General features: G+C 47.3%; 1 non-coding gene across 1 annotated transcript; it reads right to left on the minus strand.

The window, feature by feature from the left end:
• Positions 1 to 1895: 1895 nt before the first annotated feature.
• On the minus strand, positions 1896 to 1955 carry LOC123637615. The gene has a single exon (XR_006734969.1). It is a non-coding gene; the product is annotated as a U7 small nuclear RNA (small nuclear RNA).
• Positions 1956 to 6000: the final 4045 nt, after the last annotated feature.

A 6000-nucleotide genomic window follows, 5' to 3' on the forward strand; every position in this document is an offset into this window, starting at 1 on the left:
GTAAAGTAAAATCTTTTAAGCATAAGTTAAGACCACTGTATCTTGCGGCTCTGATTCCCTTTCCTGTGTTTGGAGTGGACGCGGATATTTTGTTTTTGTATTAGTAATTTCTCTGTACTGTGGTGTTTAATGCATAAGACAGCTCTGACTCTGGCTTAAGCATTCATGGACACAGGGGTCCAGGCTGGCTGGCTGGTGGGCTTCCTGAAGAAAATAGCACTGGAGCTGTGGTTGGAAGATTTGTCAGGCAAACCAGATTCAAAGGTACACTCAACCCTCTGAAATCACAGGGGCCTATCCTATAAGCCACATGCCAGCTCTGATTTACTTCAGGGAGGCTGCTTGGCCTGGGATGGGAATTCTCAGCTCTGGTGCCCCAGGCTCCTCCGTATGTGAAAGTGCCTGGGAAGCCCACCCAGTGATCACCGGGCTGTTTGTGGATCAGAGCAAATCGCTGTGACAGAGAAGAGACAGTTCAGCCAGGCCTGTCTGCTCTCCCTGGAGAGCACTTGAGGTGCAACGGGGAGTTTGTTTTTCTAACCCCTTCCCTGCACTTTACATATTTTCTCCCTTAAATATTCTACTGTTGCTGATTGAATTACATGAGGTCCTTTTCCTCTAGCCTAGAAAGGGAGGTCCTTTTCCTGCCAGGACATAGGGATTTAGTTCCTCTTGCTCACAGAGGGCCCTCTGATTTCTTTTCATGCCAAGTTAGTGTGTTACTTCATGTTAAACAGTATTCATCTGAAATACTTCCATTCACTAAAAGAAAAGAGATAATGATGCATCCTATGACAAGTGTTCTTTGGGTCATATATTCAACTTTGCCTGTATACCTATAGGGAAAGAAACAAGTTTTCACAGTAAGTCAGAAACTTTGTCCCCATGGGCCACAGACATCACAGTTTCCATGATGCATTAATGGATGGAATTTGTCGACCCCAATCTCTCCAGGCCTGCTGTGTCAGGACAGCAATACTGCTCAGAATGGAACCTTCTAATCGGGGTGGCTCACACTTCCGGTGCCTTCCATGACCTGTGTGGTTTCTGCACCAATCTGCTTCGGGACTGAACCTCTTGGAGAAACAGAGACAAGACGTGACGCCCTGCTTAATATTCTAGGGCACTGGCTGTTCTCCTGGGCTGTGGTATGGATGTGTAGCTCCATAGGTGCACGCCTCCATGAAGCCTATACACATACAGGCTTCCAAAAATGCACCAGGATAAGTGTCATTCTTTTTTTTTTTTCATTAAAACAAAATGCATAATGTTAAAAGAAAAACTTTAGTTGAATTAAATTTAATAGAGTTTAACTGAGGAAAGAACGATTCTAAAATCTGGCAGCCCCCCAAACCAGAAGAGCTTCAGAAAGACTCCCCAGCTGCCACGTGGTTGGAGAGAATTTATGGACAGAAAAAGGAAAATGATGTATAGAAAACAGAAGTGATGACACATGTGGCCCCGGATTGGCTATGGCTCGGCGTTTGCCTTATTTGACCACAGTTTGGACAGTTGACCACCTGTGATTGGCCAAAACTCAATGATTGATAGAAGAGTAGGTTACAAGTATTTACACATCCAGTTAGGTTACAGTTCACTATGTATGGAGAGACCTTTAGGCAGAACTTAAAATATGTAAAGAGGAAGACTTAGACTAAACGTAATTGAACAACATTAATGACGTAATTATGACAGATACCGTCCCAGGCACAGTCCCTGCCCCAGGGAGCACGACGTCGGCAGAGAGGCACATTGCACTGCAGGAGCCTCGTGTTCTGATAAAGAGAAACCCCTGGTCAAATGGAGCCGAGAGAATAACATCTTTTTTGTCTGTTTCTTCACTGTGGTAAAATACACTTACGATTTGCCATTTTACTCATTTTGTTGTTGTTGGGGGGGGTTCCAGTAAAAACTGGAAAACCTGTTACACAGATTTTAAAAGAACTGTAGCACTCACCCATTTTTAAGTGTACAACTCAGTAGCATTAAATACATTCCCAATGTTGTGCAACTGTCACCACCATCCATCTCCAGAACTTTCCCCAACCAGAAACTCTGTACTCATTTAGCAATAACTCCCCACTCCTCGCTCCACAAGCCTTTGGTCCCTTCTATTCAACTTTCGGTCTTCATGAACTTGACTAATCTAGGTACTTCCTATAAGTGGAATCGTATTTGTCCTTTTGTGTCTGGTTTATTTATTGCACATAACATAATGTATGTGTGTTAACATACATGTTTTCAAGGTTCATCATGTTGTAGCATGTATCAGAATTCCATTCTTTCCTAAGGCTGAACAATATACCGCATCTTGTTTATCCATTCATCTGTTGATGGACAAGGACACGGGTTGTTTCCACCTTTAGGCTGCTGTTGCTAATGCTGCTATGAACATGGGTGTACAAGTATCTGAGTCCCTGAATTCCTTGGTACTATCTAGGAGTGGAATTGCTGGCTCAGATTAAGTCTATGTTTAATTTGGGGGGGAACCACCAAGCAGCTTTCCACAGCAGCTGCTCCGTTTTGTATTCCCACAGCAATGCACGAGCAATATAATTTCTGCACATCCTCGCCGACACTTGTCACTTTGTTTTTTTGATCATAGCCATCCTAATGGGTATGAAGCAAAGAACAATCTATGAGCTGAGCATGGAAGAATGCATAGAACCAGCCAAGCAAAGAATAGGAAAGGAGTATTCCTCCAGAAGAGGCAGCAGTGCCGGCGAAGGCAGGAAGGCCTGAGAGTTCTGGAAACTCCGAGTAGAATGGAGAAGTGGGGAGGCTAGGGAAAAGGCTGGGGTGCCAGAGAGAAGCCAGACACAGAGGGCTATGGAGGTTGCCCAGGCAGTCAGACTCTCCCGACAGCAATGGGGCCCCAGGAGAGGAACAGCAGGGTAGCTTGGAAGAGAACGCGGGGTCTGCAGGCAGCCAGCTTGGGCAGAAATTCCCAGCCCCCTCATCGACTGTGTGTCTTTAGCAAGTTCCTCAACCTTCAAGCTTTGGCCTCCTCAGCTGTCAGGAGGCATACAACTATACTTTGTCACAGGATTGCTAGGAGGTTTCAATGAGGCAATCCATGAAAATCACTTCACACAGCATCTGACCAGGACATGGGCTCCCTGAATGTGAGCCATTGTTATGAAGCGGTGTTACTGGTCATCCTGATAAAATAACAATAGTGCATTCACTTGAGGAAGACTGACTGAGCATGGCCAGGCGTCAGCCGCCACCCAGCCGCCATGAAGGACACAAAGGTAAATGGAGCCTCTCTGCCCAGTGAGCCCCTGCAGAGACTCTGAGGAAGAGCCCACACTGGACTCTGGAGTCAGAGAAGCTGGATTAGAATCCGTGGTAGATTATGTAAATTTTCTGCCAAATGACTGGTGTCATTATAAGAAGAGGAAAAGACATAGGGATGCCTGCGCACAGGGAAGAGGCCACATGAGGGCACAGAAACAGGCAGCTGTCTACAAGCCGAGGAGAGAGACCTCGGGAGAAACCAACTCTGCTGACATGTTGATCCTGGACTTCCAGCCCCTAGAACTGTGAGAAAATAAAGTCCTGCTGTTTAAGCCATCTCATCTGTGGTATTTTGTTGTGGCAGCCCTGGAAAGCTAATATAATCCCCACTAGTTGAACTCACATATGCTGTGTGGTCTAATCAGTGTGAATAGAGGGGAGGTATGTCATTCTAAGCAGGAGATTTAAGAGCCTGCATGCAACTGTGCTGTGGGCTCCTTCTCCCTCTGCCCTGAGGATGGCAGCGTTCCTGATAGAGGCTGCTCCAGTGCCTGGGTCCCCGAGGGAAGCCGGCATTGGGCAGAGCTGAAGCCAGCACATGAGTGAGAAATAAACCTGTGTTGTTGGTGTAAGGTTTTTGGATAGCCGGTGCCAGAGAAAGAAAGACGAGCAGAGTTGAAAGGGATAAGTAAAGAGGCTTTATTGGAGCGCTCCTGGGTGAGGGTAACGGGTCCCAAGAGAGGGCCCTGGGCAAGGTTCTCAGGTCCTGGGAGAGAGAGAGAGACCCAAGAAGTCACATTGCCCAGAAGTCTGAGTGGGTTTATATATGTTTTTAGGGCTGGGGGATGGGGGTTTCTTGGGTGGGAAGATTTCAGCGCGAAGAGTGAGGAATTTCTTTGTTGCAGTTTTAGGGCGGGTATTGAGAAATAGGAGGGGCTGGTGGTATGTGTGGACTCCAGGAACCGTGACTCTTATCAGGGTAACCATCCAGGTGTGGTCATCCTTTAACTTAGCTGGGCCTTGCAGGCATTGTTCTCGGCAGGTCTCGTGGGCTTCTTCTTTTTCCATTAGGGAGGGGAGGGGTGCCCGCCACCAGCCTTACAGTTGTAAACCACTGGGATTAGGGTTGTTTGTTACTGCAGCGCAACCTAGCCCATCCTATTTTAGAATCTAAGCTTCATGGCTGTGATCTTGGGTGTGTTTCTCCCTTTTCTGAGCCTCATTTTCCTTATGTATAAAAGGGGCATGTTAATGCCTACCTTGTAGGGTTCATTCTTTCACTCAGCCATAGTTGCTGAGCACCCACCATGTGTCTGCACTGTGCCAAGCCCCCAGTATAGCCAAAGCGGCAAAGGCATGGTCCCTGCCCTCGCAGACCTTACAGGACACAAGGAAATGAACAAATAGATGATCACAAACTGTGACCAGTACTATGGTAGGCAGAATAATGGGACCTTGAAGATGTCCATGTCCCAGCCCCCAGAATTTGGGACTATGTTACATTCCATGGCAAAGGGGAATTCAGCTGGCAGATGGAATGAAGCATTGATTGCTGATCAGCTGACCTGAAAATAGGGAGATTATCCTGGATTACCTGGGGGGGGGGCCCTGTAATCTCCAGGGTCCCTGACAGTGGAAGAGGAAGGCAGGAGGGAGAGGGCAGAGAGATGGCAGCGGGAGGGGACGCAGCCTGCTGCTGCTGACTCTGAAGATGAGGAGGGACTGTGAGGCAGGAATGCAGATGCCTCTAGAGCTGGGAGAGAAGGAAACAGACACCACACTAGAGCTTCCGGAAGGAACACAGCCCTGCCAGCACCTTGACTGTAGCCCAGTGAGACTCATGTTGGACATCTGACCTACAGAACTGTAAGATAAATTCACATTGTTTTAAGCCATTGAGTTTGTGGTAATTTGTCAAAACATCCGTGAGAAACTAAACTGATAAGAGGGAGAAAAACAAAGCGCTGCAATAGAAAATATGGGAGTCAGGGGAGAGGTGACAGCTTTAGAGGGTGTGGTCAGGGAGGCCTCTGCACACCTGAAACAGGCAGGGCCATAAAGATGGACAGGGCAGGTCGCGTGGTTTTTGTGGAGGTTTAAGAAGTTAATGACGGTGGCAGCTTAGCCTCATGCTCGACGCATAGGAAGTGATTCAGTGCGTAGTAACTGTGATTGTAAGATCTAGGTATAGTTTTAAAAAATAATATAGCAACTGAGAGAAAAAGCCGTGTACCTTCAGGTCTCTGTGCCTTTGACTGTGCTGTGCCACCTGTCTAGGGCCCCTTTTTCCTTTGTCCCTGACAGGTAGAATCCTGTGCTGGTGCAAGGGGAGGCGAGGACAGATGGCCTTCCAGCTCCTCCCTGAGGGCTCTAATTCCATTGGCTTCTGAGCGAATGCAATGAGCATGGAAGGCCCTCCAGTGCTATTACTGTGGGCAGACAGCCTGCCTTCCTCTCCTCTTGGGTACATGCGGTGCGGCAGGAGGCTGGGGGTAAAGGGCAGGGGAGCGGAGCTGCAGCCACGGTCACCCAGTATGGGGGGCTGAAATGACAAAGGAACCAATGGAAAAGAGACCTTCTGGTTTATTCCTCAACAACCCCACCCCCACATAAAAAATTGTGAGGGAAACACATGCAAAGTTACATCATTTATCATCATCATCATTATTAATTATATGAAGTGAGATGGGAATTTGAGTTACTAACTCTGTTCATTGTCCTAGAAAAAAAAAATCAAGGCTTGTGGATTGTTCTTTCCTC

The sequence above is a fragment of the Lemur catta genome, chromosome 4, assembly GCF_020740605.2.
Source record: "Lemur catta isolate mLemCat1 chromosome 4, mLemCat1.pri, whole genome shotgun sequence".
NCBI lineage: Eukaryota > Metazoa > Chordata > Mammalia > Primates > Lemuridae > Lemur > Lemur catta.